Source organism: Microcaecilia unicolor, chromosome 5 (assembly GCF_901765095.1).
Source record: "Microcaecilia unicolor chromosome 5, aMicUni1.1, whole genome shotgun sequence".
NCBI lineage: Eukaryota > Metazoa > Chordata > Amphibia > Gymnophiona > Siphonopidae > Microcaecilia > Microcaecilia unicolor.
In genome coordinates, this window is record NC_044035.1 from 223,435,639 (window position 1) to 223,449,615 (window position 13,977).

Consider the following 13,977-nt stretch of genomic DNA (forward strand, 5'->3'; position numbering starts at 1 on the left):
CGCGGAGCAACTTGCTCGCATGTTTCCCTACTCCCCCCTGCCTGGGAATCAACTGTGAGTGCGCCGCTCAGTGCATCAACCCCCTCGCCACCCGCAGCTGCCACTGGTAACGCTCTCCGGCCGCTGCTGCTTCTCCTGTTGAGCAACAGCAGCCGCTACCAAAAGAAAAAAAGCCATAAATGTTTTTAAACATCAAGCGCGGCACTGCAGACAGCCATCAGGCATTGGCTGTCGGCTCTGCAGCCGCTCCTCCTCTCGCCTCTCACGTCGCTGCGCTCCTCTGGGGTCTTACTCCAGGAGCAGTGACGTGAGAGGCAAGAGGAGGAGCAGCTGCAGAGCCGACAGCCAATGCCTGATGACTGTCTGCGGTGCCGCGCTTGATGTTTAAAAACATTTATGGCTTTTTTTCTTTTTGTAGCGGCCGCTGCTGCTCAACAGAAGCAGCAGCGGCCGGACAGCGTTACAAGTGGCAGCTGCAGGTGGTGAGGGGGAGGGGAGGGTAGCTGGACATGGGTAGCTGCAGGGGGAGAGGAGAGTCGCTGGACATGGATGGCTGCAGGGGTGGGGGGGCAGGGGAGAGGGAGGTGGGGAGGGGGTCCTGAGACCAGAGAGGTGGGAGTGGGGAGGGGGCCCTGCGAGAGGGGGGACACACACTCACTCACTGTCTCTCATACACTCTCTATCACACTCTATCTCTCACACAAACACACACACACACTCTATCTCTGTCTCATTCTCTCTCTGACACACACACTCCATCTCTCAAACATACACACGCCGAGGAAAACCTTGCTAGCGCCCGTTTCATTTCTGTCAGAAACGGGCCTTTTTTACTAGTAAGAACATAAGAGTTGCCATACTGGGTCAGACCAATGGTCCATCTAGTCCAGTGTCCTGTTTTCCAAACAGCGGCCAAGCCAGGTCACAAGTACCTGGCAGAAACCCAAATATTCCATGTAGAACCCCCAAACAGCAGCAAGATTCCATTCAGAATCCCAAATAGTAGCAACATTCCATCATTTTCAATCTGACGAAGAAGGGCAACCTTCGAAAGCTAATCAAGAAATGTATTGTTATGTCCAATAAAAAAGGTATCATCTTATTTTCTTTTCCATGTTTTACTTTGTTTGATTTCTATTGATAACCATATAGAACCCCAAAGAGTACCAAGATTTCATTCAGAATCCCAAATAGTAGCAACATTTCATGTAGAACCCCAGAGTACTAAGATTCCATTCAGAATCCCAAATAAGAACATAACATAACATAAGCTATACTGGGTCAGACCAATGGTCCATCTAGCCCAGTAGATACTCTCTTTTGTTTTCAATCAAATTACTACTGACAAATAATAGAAAAATGTTACTTGAGTTGCACTTTATTTTGATAGGTTCTTGTCAATTCATCTATCTATGCGGCTTAGTAAAAGGGCCCCTCAGTTTCTATTTCTCTAGTATTGCTGTACATGCAGAGTGTGACTTCCTGAGGTTTCAGGTTCAGTTTTTTGCCTTCATATCTTGATTAGTGATCTGTGGTCCCTTTTTTCATATTTATTGAGGGGGGACTGTCTGTTTTGTGCATGTGACCAAGGTGCAGTAGTCTGCAACCATGTATTTCTGACATACTGCAAGAAAAACTGCAGTATTTGGCCTTCAGTCTCATTCATAAATATCGCTTTTTGGGATGAGCCACCTTTGGCATCTCTGCACTCTAGCATCCACAAAAATTAGCTCTCAATTCATTTAATACAAAAGTGTCCAAAAGTATATAATATAGGAGGAAAAAGCCTCATAGAGCTCCAGGCTTACAAGCCTTCTCAGCTGAATCTCTTCATCATCAGCAAAAAAACTCCAATAATCAAAAAATAATATTGAAAGCCCTGTTTACTAAGCAGCACTAAGGGCGCTTTAGCATTTTTAGTGTGCACTAAATGCTGTCACTCATAAGAACATATGGACAACTCTAGCATTGAGCACAGTAAAACTGCTAGTGCAGCTTAGTAAACAGGGCTATAAATGTATTTTCTGTTGTCTAACAACAAATAATCACTTAATAGCCACCTTCTAAATTCAAAACAGACTCACAACCAACAATGGCCAGTGTTTTGCTTTGCTACTTGAAGGTCTATGAATCAAAAACTGTAGAAAAAAGAAAAAGATGAACAAAATGCCACCAACAAATTGTGAAAATTCAATTCATTTAATGCTTACTTCTTAGAACCGCTGTTATGACGCGGCTGAGAACTGGAAGGCAAACAGTCTATCAATATGACCCCCCCCCCCCCCCCTTTATAAAGATGATGTAAAGCCGCTATTCTGTCAGTTGTCCTATCAGGATGAAAAGCAACATACGACTATGCTGCAGAACATAAATCAGTGAATTGTCAAAAAAGTGACACTATTCAATCCTGGTACTCAAACCCCTTGGCTCAAGGGTATTAAGCCAAAAAATCCACTTCTGCTCTTGTTGTAATAAGATCTTCCATATGCATCAGTAACAGCCATTTTCAGAATTTAGTTTTATTAAAAGCAAACAAGTGGATTGAGTTGTAGAGCAATGAAGTTCATTGGGATAAAAGTTAATATGGCATTCATTGTAGTGGTTGTACTTTAACTCAAAGTATTATAGTGGGCAATAGCTTTTGCTTGTCATTTTTGTGTGTTCTTCACTGTAGTTTTACTTAAGCGCTTACTTTTATTCAAGTATTTTGAACAACACTGATTACAGCACCTGCAACACTAATTCTGACAGCAGTGGCGCCTAATTTTCCATAGGAACAAAAATCACAATGTATATTTATACCTTAGTTGCAATAGACTGTCTGCTTACATATGCGTATGCCAGAGCTGGGATTAGGGTGGGGAATGACTCCCCATCGCCTCCTTCCTCAGACTCGAACCGCCATCATCCGCTTTGGAGAAGTATCCTAGATGGGGGTGCAACCTTAAACACAATTTTGCCAACAAAAACTTTCTATTTAGACACTTTATACCGGTTTAAAATGTATGAGCGACACATGACCGACTTTGTTTCCAAAAGAAATATAACTTGCTCTTTCTCTGTAAAGGAAACATGTATTTATTCAAAAGAAGAAGCATTGACATAACTCAGTGGTTAAGGCTCGTCCAACTTTACGACCGTATCCCAATGTCTGCAATGCTGAATCTTACAGAACTGTCATGCATTTAAGAAGCACGCGCAGTACTTCCAAACCTACAAGCTTCCCAAACAGGCATAAAATAGAGCCTAGCCCTAGTCCAAGGAGCTGGGGGATGGGGACTTTCCCGATTTAAGGCGCGCGAGAAAGCGAGCGAATGTACCCGCCCAACCCTCCGACCAATTGGAAGGCTGCGCACGTGACGAGCGCTCCATGCGATGACCTCATCCCTGGTGTGGGATGACGTCAAATTCAAGATGGATGGAATCACGGCAGCCGCGCGCGCCGACGTATTCTGAAAGAAAAGGTGGGGAAAGGGCCCCCGTCTATTTGTGGGGCGATCCGACAGTGAGTAAAAGTTTAACAGGCACTCTTATTTAAAACTGGGGGATGGTGGACTCCGCTTGTTTCGCTCTGGCAAAGGCGTCCTTTCTTGACGTAGCTCTGAGGTGATTTCTCTTCTTTTTTCCTCCACCAGCAGGGCTGCGGTCCCATAGCTTACTGTAAAACGCATGCGCAGATTTTGAAACGCACTAGCCTGTCTGCAGCTCGCGCATGCTCTGTGTCCTTGTCTGAAAGCGTCTGCACTGTCGCGCATGCCTGCTGCCCACGGTGGCGTGTGTACCTCCCGGTACGCGTACGCATGCTCACCGTCTGCAGCGGTTGGAGCTCTATCATAGGAAATGCGCGTGCTCGCTGTTCAATCCGACTCGTTTTTTTGTGGGCTGCGCGTGCGCCGCAGCAGTCCAGGGAGCTCAGAGCAAAGTTGCGCGTGCGCCTTAGTGAATGGCGTTCCTGACCCGACAACGTTGCGCATATCCTTAATTATGCTAGCTAGCTAATGGAGTTGTCATTTGTACTGTATATGCGAAGATAAATTAGTGTTAATGATGTTGCTGAGTAGTTTATGCAAATAATGCATAAACAAATCTCTTTTTCAAGATTGGGTATAGATAATTTGCTGGCTCGTCGTTTTTTTGTTGCTACATTAATCTTTTAAGTTTTTTAGTTTGTGTTTGTTGAGTATTGTAAATTTATAAAAAATGGCCACACAAGACACTGATGTTACAGATTGTGCCTTTCAATTCATTTCAACAGTCGTGAGAAATTTTGAGTGATTTTGTTATGAAACCTAATTACTTGCAGCATGTTCAGAATGAGGATGACTCCTTTTTGGCCCTTTTGCTATTAAAAAATTGAAAACCTATACAATATGTAAGTTAAATGCGTTATGAGGCTATTATTCCTCACATAGGGGAGACAATTTAATAACGACCACTGCCAAAATCCAGGGCCGGTGAGAGGGGGGCAGGGGGGACAAAATTCCCCGGCCTCCAAGGGGGGCCCAGTGCTGCAGTCCCCTCCATCCGCCCCCCTCCATCCACCACCGGGCCAGGCCCCCCTGAATTCAAATCATAGCGCCTCACCTCGACCTCGCTCCATGTAAAAGAAGCGCAGCAGTGGCAGTCTGCAGTTTGCCTCCCTTCGGACCTTCCCTCCCTGTGTCCCACCCTCGTCTGACGTAACTTGCGTGAGGGTGGGACACAGGGAGGGAAGGCCCAAAGGGAGGCGATCTGCAGACTGCTGCGCTTCTTTCACACAGAGCGAAGTCGAGGTGAGGTGCCATGATTTGAATTCAGGGGGTGGGGGGCGGTGACGACGATGACCTCGGGGGGGCCCAGTCTCTCAGAGTCCTGCCAAAATCAAACAAAAAGGCATGACTTTAATTCTCAACCAGGTCACCGCCACTTCTCCTTCCCTTAGTCCATTCTCTCAACCCTCCAACCCGTGCCTCCTTTTCTTCCTTTTCTGAAATCACTGAAGAGGAAACTACACATTTTATTTTCTCCTCGTAACTAACTACCTGTTCCTCTGATCCTATTCCCACCCATCTACTTAACACTATCTCTCCTACTCTCATCCCTTTTATCTGTCATATCCTCAATCTTTCACTTTCCACTGCGACTGTTCCTGATGCCTTCAAACATGCCGTAGTCACACCACTCCTTAAAAAACCTTCATTGGACCCTACCTGTCCTTCCAACTATCGCCCCATCTCCCTCCTCCCTTTCCTATCCAATATACTTGAACGTGCTGTTCACCGCCATTGCCTTGACTTTCTTTCATCTCAAGCTATTCTTGATCCACTTCAATCTGGCTTTCGCCCCCATCATTCAACTGAAACAGCACTTGCTAAAGTCTCCAATGATCTGTTCCTGGCCAGATCCAAAGGTCTCCATTCTATCCTCATCCTTCTCGATCTATCTGCTGCTTTTGACACTATTGATCACAGCCTACTCCTTGATACACTGTCCTCACTTGGATTTCAGGGCTCTGTTCTTTCCTGCTTTTCCACTGACTTCCTATCCGTTTCCACATACAGTTCAAACTCCTCTTATTGACCTATAAGTGCATTCACTCTGCAGCTCCTCAGTACCTCTCCACTCTCATCTCTCCCTACATTCCTCCCTGGGAACTCCGTTCACTGGGTAAATCTCTCTTATCTCCACCCTTCTCCACTGCTAACTCCAGACTCCGTTCCTTTTATCTTCCTGCATCATATGCCTGGAATAGACTTCCTGAGCCGGTACGTCAAGCTCCATCTCTGGCCGTCTTCAAATCTAAGCTAAAAGCCCACCCTTTTGATGCTGCTTTTAACTCCTAACCCTTATTCACTTGTTCAGAACCCTTATTTTATCATCCTCACTTTAATATTCCCTTATCTATTGTTTGTCCTGTTTGTCTGTCCTAATTAGATTGTAAGCTTTGTCAAGCAGGGACTGTCTCTTCATGTTCAAGTGTACAGCGTTGCGTACGTCTAGTAGCGCTATAGAAATGATAAGTAGTAGTAGTAATTTTATACATTATGAGGTTCGGTGACTCAGATATTATTGGGGCATATAAAGCTACATTTTGCATAGGATGTCCAGGTGATGATATTTACAGTTCCATGAATATTTAGGGATCTGTTGAACAGGGAGCCTTTTTGTAGACTAGTGTAAGGATTCCAGCAAATATAGCAGAAGCACAGATTTCACAAAACACACATAAATATAGCAGAAGCACAGATTTCACAAAACATACATGTTCTAAAAAAAAAAAAGAGTGACACCACGTGAGGCTTTCCATGTGTAAGTGCTGATCTTACAACATACACATGGATTTGCCACTGTGTACAAATGTATAAAGAGGAGCCAATTAATCACCCAACTGAAATCACTTTTTTCTCTGAGGACAAGCAGGCCTTCATATTCTCTGGGTGATGATGTCATCCAATGAGCTCGGTGCGGACGCAGACTAGTTGGTAAAGTAGAAAGTTCTAGCAGAATCCCACCGTGCCTGTGCTGGTGCCTTCCCGCCCTACACAGATTCGCGGGTCCTAGAATCCTAGTTTTTCCATGGAGCTGAGAGGACACGTTTCATGTTCTTTCCCTCATGCTCTGGTACTCATTTCTTGTCAGTGCCTTCCCGTGCGGGTATTTTCATTTTTTTCATCTTTTTGTTTTCCTTTTTTCTTTAGTTTAAAAAGATCTTTTTTTCCATTTTAAAGTTTCTTTTATTTTCGCGTGTGGCTACGTGTTTAGGTCGCTGCTCATTCTCAATTTGAACACTGTCCCTTTTTTTTATCAGTTCAAGATTGAGGAAATTAATTTAGCCAAGATTCTTTTTTTTTTTAAGTTCAAATGTTCTTTATTAAAGTTTTATAAGTAACAATACAAAAGAACAAAACAATGGCAACAGTATTTGGTACATAAAAAAAAAGGTGTACTGGCTATACCTAGAAGGCATACAGTTAAAAATAATAAAGCTTATGTTTACAATACAAGTCAACAGGTTTCCAAAAATTAAGGAAATGAGGAATGTTATTCGACTTCTTTGCAATTTTAGCTTCATATTTATAAATAATACAAACAGTAATCCACCAAAAAGCAAAAGAAACTTTGGAATTATCTTTCCATAAGTACACAAGTATTGCCATACTGGGAAAGAGCAAAGGTCCATCAAGCCCAGCATCCTGTTTCCAACAGTGGCTAATCCAGGTCACATATAGTAACATATAGGGGCATAATTGAACGTCGCCGGCCAAACAGATCGCCGGCGATCTATTTTGGCGGCGGCGCTACAGCTGGCTGGAACCGTATTATCGAAAAAGATGGCCGGCCATCTTTTTTTTTTTTCGAAAATACGGTTTAGCCCGGCCAAATGCCTTGGAGTTCGCCGGGTTTGTTTGTCAGCGATAATGGAAATAAATGCCGGCCATCTCCAACCCGGCGAAATCCAAGGCATTTGTGGGAGGAGCCAGCATTTGTAGCGCACTGGTCCCCTTCAAATGCCAGGACACCAACTGGGCACCCTAGGGGTCAGTGCGGTGGACTTCAGAAAAACCTCCCACATGCATAGCTCCCTTACTTTGGGTGCTAAGTCCCCCAACCCCCCCCCCCCAAAACCCACTACCCACAAATGTACAACACTACCAAATCTCTTAGGGGTGAAGGGGGCAACTACATGTGGGTACAGTGGGTTTTGGAGGGCTTCCATTACCAGCACAAGTGTTACAGGTAGGGGGGGATGGGCCTGGGTCCGCCTGCCTTAAGTGCACTGCGGTACCCACTAAAAGTGCTCCAGGGACCTGCATACACGCAGGCCTCTAGGACTTGTTGCTGCTGTATAACCTTGGCACAGCAGTTGACACCTGAAGACTAATCTCTTTGAAAAAGTCCTTTATTTGAATAAGCACGTTTAGTCACAGTTAACTGCAGATCAGAGGTTGTGCCCCACTGGCAAAGAGTCTCCCTGGTACTGAGATTAACAGTAGGTCAGAGCTGGCAGAATGGTGTACAATGCCCTCTTTCAGCCACAATCAAGGTAATAACGTTCTCTAACGTGGGTAACACATGAAAGGGATCTAAAACTGGCTTACAAAAATGGCCACTCATGGACTACCGGAAACAAAACAGGGCACACTCTGACCCAGTTAGCAGGGGGGAAAAGCACCATGGGAATAGAGCCCAGTACCCTACACCCACCACAATGCATTGCTGATGTGACTCTGCAGTGCACCTAACAGAAAAGGTGTCACACTCACCCGAGAGCCACATCGCAAACAGGGAAAGGCTGTCGGAGGATACAACACATTCTGCTGTCATGGAGGTGGGTACGGCATTTGAGGATGGCATACAGGCTGGCAAAAAAGGTTTTTAGTTTTATTTTTTTAGTATGGGAGGGGGTTGGTGACCACTGGGGGAGTATGGGGAGGTCATCCCCCATTCCCTCCGGTGGTCATTTGGGGCACCTTTTTGAGGCTTGGTCGTGAAAATAAAAGGACCAAGTAAAGCCAGTTTTTTTTCCATTATCGCCAAAAGCTGGCCATCTGGTAGCCATGCCCATGTCCCGCCTTCGCTTTGCCGCCGACACGCCCCTTTGAACTTTGGCCAGCGATGCGACGGGAAAGCGGCGATGTTGCCAAAAAAGCGGCTTTCGATTATACCGATTTGGCCGCTTTTCCGAGATCGCCGTCCATCTCCTGATTTATGTCGGAAAATGGCCGGCGATCACTTTCGAAAATGAGCAGGATAGTAACATAGTAGATGACGACAGAAAAAGACCTGCATGGTCCATCCAGTCTGCCCAACAAGATAAACTCATGTGCTACTTTTTGTGTATACCCTACCTTGATTTGTACCTGTCCTCTTCAGGGCACAGACTGTATAAGTCTGCCCAGCACTATCCCCGCCTCCCAACCACCAGCCCCGCCTCCTACCACCGGCTCTGGCACAGACCGTATATGTCTGCCCAGCACTATCCCCGCTTCCCAACCACCAGTCCCGCCTCTGGCACAGACCGTATAAGTCTGCCCAGCACTATCCCCGCCTCCCACCACTGGCTCTGGCACAGACCGTATAAGTCTGCCCATTACTATCCCCGCCTCCCAACCACCAGCCCCGCCTCCCACCACCGGCTCTGCCACCGAATCTTGGCTAAGCTCCTGAGGATCCTTTCCTTCTGAACAGAATTCCTTTATGTTTATCCCACGCATGTTTGAATTCCATTACTGTTTTCATTTCCACCCCTCCATTGAGCAGGGACTGGCCTTCTTTGTTAAACTGTACAGCGCTGCGTAACCCTAGTAGTGCTCTAGAAATGTTAAGTAGTTGTAGTAGGACATTCCAAGCATCCACTACTCTCTCCGTGAAAAAATACTTCCTGACATTTTTCGAATCTGCCCCCCTTCAATCTCATTTTATGTCCTCTCATTCTACCACCTTCGCATCTATGGAAAAGGTTCGTTTGCGGATTAATACCTTTCAAGATCCCAAAAAAGTGCAAAACATTTTATACTGCTTATCCCAGAAATAGTGGATTCCATAGCGTCCCACAGATCAATCCAGAGACTTGTGGGTTGTGTCCCTCTACCCGCAGGTGGAGATAGAGAGAACCTCCGAGGTTTGCTATATGTGGACCTATTCAGCCAAGTAAACCTCAGTATTCTCTCTATCTAGCAGGTGGAGGGACAACTCTGGTTTGATCTGGCTACTGGTGTCCTTTGGGCCTAGTTTAGCACAGACAGGGGTTGAGTGATTGTTTGCAGCTTGTGGTGTACACCTGGTGGTGCCAGGTCCCTCCCGATCTCCTCCTACCTTTCCTCCATCGCCTGGGACTGTTGGCCTGATCGGGTGCTTCCTTTCTCTCCTGAAAAAAAAGGGTAAGCGTCTCTTTAAGAGACTTTGTTTTTGTTTAATCATACGGAGGAACTAGACGGTCTGCCGAGTCAGTTTTGGGGCAGGCGTTTGTGGAGCATGTCAGTGCCTTCTGAGGTGGCTAAGCGCTACTCCCGGTGTGGGGGCCGAAGAACAGCATCAGGGGAGTGTGAGTCCTGCCACCGTCAGCCCACAGCGGGTGTTCAGCGCGACGGGGGTTCCCCTCAGGCATCCGGTAAGTCGCAAGCTCAGGGTATAGTTTCAGCGGTTTCAGGGCAGTTAGTGCAGCGCGCGTCGGCAGGCACCATTTTTTCCTCTCAGGTGTGACCCGCTCCGCACGTGGCAGTAGATAGGCAAGAGACGCAGCGCGCTTTTGTGGCATAGGCTCCGATGTAGGGAAGCGATGTAGAGGGAGCAGGGGAGTCCCTTTCAGTTCCTTTTTCCCCGGATTTTGTTTTATTAATTCACAATGCCTTTCTTTTGAAGAAGTCAGGAGCTTCTCTTCAGGCAGCCCCATCTCTTCATCAGCAAACTTCGGTTGTGGCAGCCTCTCAGTCTTTCCTGCCAAAACGTCCCTGGGTGGAGATTTTGGATCCCGAGGAGCTATCTGACAGATGGCCCAGTTTTGTCTCCAGGCTCTCCCTCAGAATCATTGAATTTGGCAGATGAGGTTATCCTGCCCTCTGAGGAGGGGGATGATCCGACGACTGCCCGCCTTTTTCGCAGGGAAGAGCTTCCCTCCCTGATTGTTCGGGCTTTTGAGATTTTGGCCATTTGACCCCCTGAATCGTCAGGGGGAACGGTCCGGTGCCCTCCATTATGTCTGGCACCAAATGCCCACCTCGTTCCTTTCATGTGCATGAGGCCATGAAGATCCTTATTTCAGCGCAGTTGGATACATCAGACAGTAGGCTAAAGGTTACTAGAGCTATGTCGCGCCTTTACGTGCTGCCTGCTGCTGACTTAGACTTGCTGAAGGTCCCTACGGTGGATTCCTTAATCACAGCGGTCACTAAGAAAACCTGTGGAGGGTGGCACGGCGCTCAAGGACCCTCAGGATCGTAAGTTGGAGACTTGTTTGAAGTTGTCCTTTGAAGTAGCGGCCCTTTCCCTGCAGGCCTCAGTTTGTGTCTCCTATGCGGCGCGGGCATGCTTATCGTGGGTACAGAAAGCCTCCTCTCCAGAAGAACTCGTGGCTGTTTTGCCGGCCTTAGAGTCCGGTTAGCCTTCCTTGCGGACCTTCTTTATGATCTTTTGAGGGCTTGGGCAAAGGAGGTTTCCCTAGCGGTCACCGCGCACCGCTGGCTGTGGTTGCGGCATTGGGGTGCAGATGTGGCCTCTAAGTCACGATTAGCAAGGCTTCCTTTTAGGGGAAAGCTTTTGTTTGGGACAGACCTAGAACAGATTGTGAAGGACCTAGGTGACTCTAAAGGCCAGCGCCTCCCGGAGGACAGGTTCAACTTTCTGCAACCGGCGGGACCTAGACCTAAGTTTAGGAATATATGGCATTACCATCCAGGTCGCAGGGCCTCTTTTCAGAGAGCAAGGTCTTCTCAGCCCTTTCGAGGTGAGAGGCGGGCCTTCCTTTCCGGTAACAGAAACCAGCTCGCAGCCAGGTCCGCTCTGGTCCATATCCAGCCAGTTATTGGGGCAGACTGTCCCTATTCCTGGTGGAGTGGCCCAGGGTAACATCCGACGAATGGGTGTTGGAGGTTATCAGAGACGGCTACAAGTTAGAATTGGCTCGTCCGATAGTAGACTCTTTTCTGGAATATCCTTGCAAATCTCCCGCCAAGGTATGGGTGGTTCGTCACACCCTCCTCAACTTACAACGACTGGGTTCCGTTCAGCCTACATCCCCATCAGAAAGAGGGTGCGGTTGATACTCTATTTATTTTGTGATGCCAAAAAAGGGCGGTTCTTGGCGACCCATCCTAGATCTCAAGGGTGTTAACAAGTTCTTACGGGTTCGGCATTTCTGCATGGAAACCCTCCGCTCAGTGATCGCAGCGATGCACCAGGGGCATTTTTGACGTCTCTCGATCTCAAAGAGACCTATTTACACATTCCAATTTGGCATCCCCACAGGCGTTTTCTTCACTTTGCAGTGCTCAGTCATCATTTTCAATTCAAAGCGATGCCCTTCAGCCTAGCCACAGTGCCTCGGACCTTTTCCAAGGTTCTCGTCATAATGGCGGTCTATCTCAGGAAGGAAGGGATTCAGGTCCATCCTTATCTAGACGACTGGCTGGTGCGGGTGTATTCTTTCGGGGAGAGTCGGCGAGCCACCGACAGAGTGGTCGGGTTGCTTCAATTGCTTGTTTGGGTGATCAACTTCCCAAAGTGCAGCCTTACGCCCTCCCAGACGCTGGAATATTTGGGAGTGTGCTTCGATACCCGAACAGGGTTAGTTTCTCTTCCTTTAGCTCGAGCACAGCGGTTACAGGGTCAGTTGCGAACTCTGTTCCAGACTCCGAACCCGCGGGCTTGGGACTATGTACAAGTTCTGGGTTCCATGGCCTCCACCTTGGACGTAATAAAGTTGGCCAGAGCTCACATGCGCCCCCTGCAGTGGCACCTTCTGAGCCGTTGGTCTCCGCTCTCGGAGGATTATGAGGTTCGGGTGCCATGGTGTCTGCACACTATCATGCACTGGTGGTTCATTCAAAAGAATCTGGTATCGGGCATTCCTCTGACAAACCCCAGAATGGAAGATTGTGACCACGGATGCATCGCTGTCCGGCTGGGGGGCTCATTGCCTCCAACAGACGGCCCAGGGGCATTTGGACCTCGACGGAGGCGTCTTGGTCCATCAACCGCTTGGATTTGCGGGCAGTTCGTTTGGCCCTTCAGGAGTTTCTGTCTCTTCTCCACGGTTGCCAGGTTTGGGTTCTCTTGGACAATGCGACAGCAGTCATATATACGTGAACCGTCAGGAGGGTACCAGGAGTGCACCACTGGCGCGCGAGGCGGTTCTGATCTGCCGTTGGGCAGAAACTTATCTCTCTCGCTTGATGGCGGCTCATATAGCGGGGGTCACAGAATGTGCAAGCGGACTTTCTCAGTCGCCACCAGTTGGAGCCGGGGGAGTGGACACTTTCCCCTCTGGCCTTCGACCAGATAGCGGCCCATTGGGGGATACCGGTGATGGATTTAATGACCACCGCATTCAATGCGAAGGTTCCCCGTTTCTTCAGCAGGGGAAGAGAGCTGGGCTCAGAAGGCATCGATGCTCTTCTACAACCTTGGCTCAGGGGCCTGCTCTATGCCTTTCCCCCATGGCCAATGGTGAGCAGGTTACTGACTCGCATTGCCAGTCATCCCAGTTGAGTGATCCTGGTGGCACCGGATTGGCCCAGACATCCCTGGTACGCAGATATAGTCAGGCTCCTGTTCGATCGTCCTCTCCAGCTCCAGGCGCAGGATGGTCTCTTGCTGCAGGGACCAGTCATGATGGCAGATCCCTCCCCCTTTGGTCTTACGGCCTGGCCCTTGAAAGGGCGAAGTTGAGAAGGAAAGAGTATCTGGACGCGGTTATTGCTACGATGCTGCAGGCTCGGAAAAGATCCACCTTGATAGCTTATGCTAGGGTATGGTGTACTTTGAATTCGTGGTGTGTGAGTTCAGGATTGTCAGCGGCTTCGGCTTTGGTATCGGTTATATTCGCGCTTCTTCAGGAGGGTGTACAGGAATCAATCTCGTTGAGTTCTCTTAAGGTGCAGGTGGCAGCTCTGGCATGCTTTAGAGGCTGGCTTTAGGGGGCGTCCATCGCCTCCCACCCGGATTTGGTTCGTTTTTTGAGAGGCGTAAATTGGTTGCGTCCTCCGCACCTTCCAGTTCTGCCATCCTGGAACCTTAATCTAGTTCTCAAAGTGCTTCAGTGTCCTCCTTTCGAACTCTTATTGGGGATTACGGTTAAGGATCTCACCTTGAAGGCGATTTTCCTAGTAGCCATTACTTCAGCTCGGAGAATTTCAGAGTTGCAGGCTCTTTCTTGCATAGACCCCTTCCTGCGTTTTACGGAGGCGGGGGTTTTGATTAGGACAGTTCCCTTTGTTTTTGCCCAAAGTGGTTTCTCGTTTCCACTTGGGCCAGTCCCTGCATTTGCCGGCTTTTCGTCGG

The 13,977-nt window shown here is 48.0% G+C and overlaps 1 protein-coding gene across 1 annotated transcript in view; it reads left to right on the forward strand.

Moving 5' to 3' along the window:
* Nucleotides 1-3,402: 3,402 nt before the first annotated feature.
* Nucleotides 3,403-13,977, forward strand: part of ZBTB21 (zinc finger and BTB domain containing 21) — a 35,592-nt gene continuing 25,017 nt past the window's right edge. Inside the window, 1 exon segment of the mRNA XM_030203813.1 lies at nt 3,403-3,505. The gene's annotated coding sequence lies outside the window, so the exon portion shown is untranslated.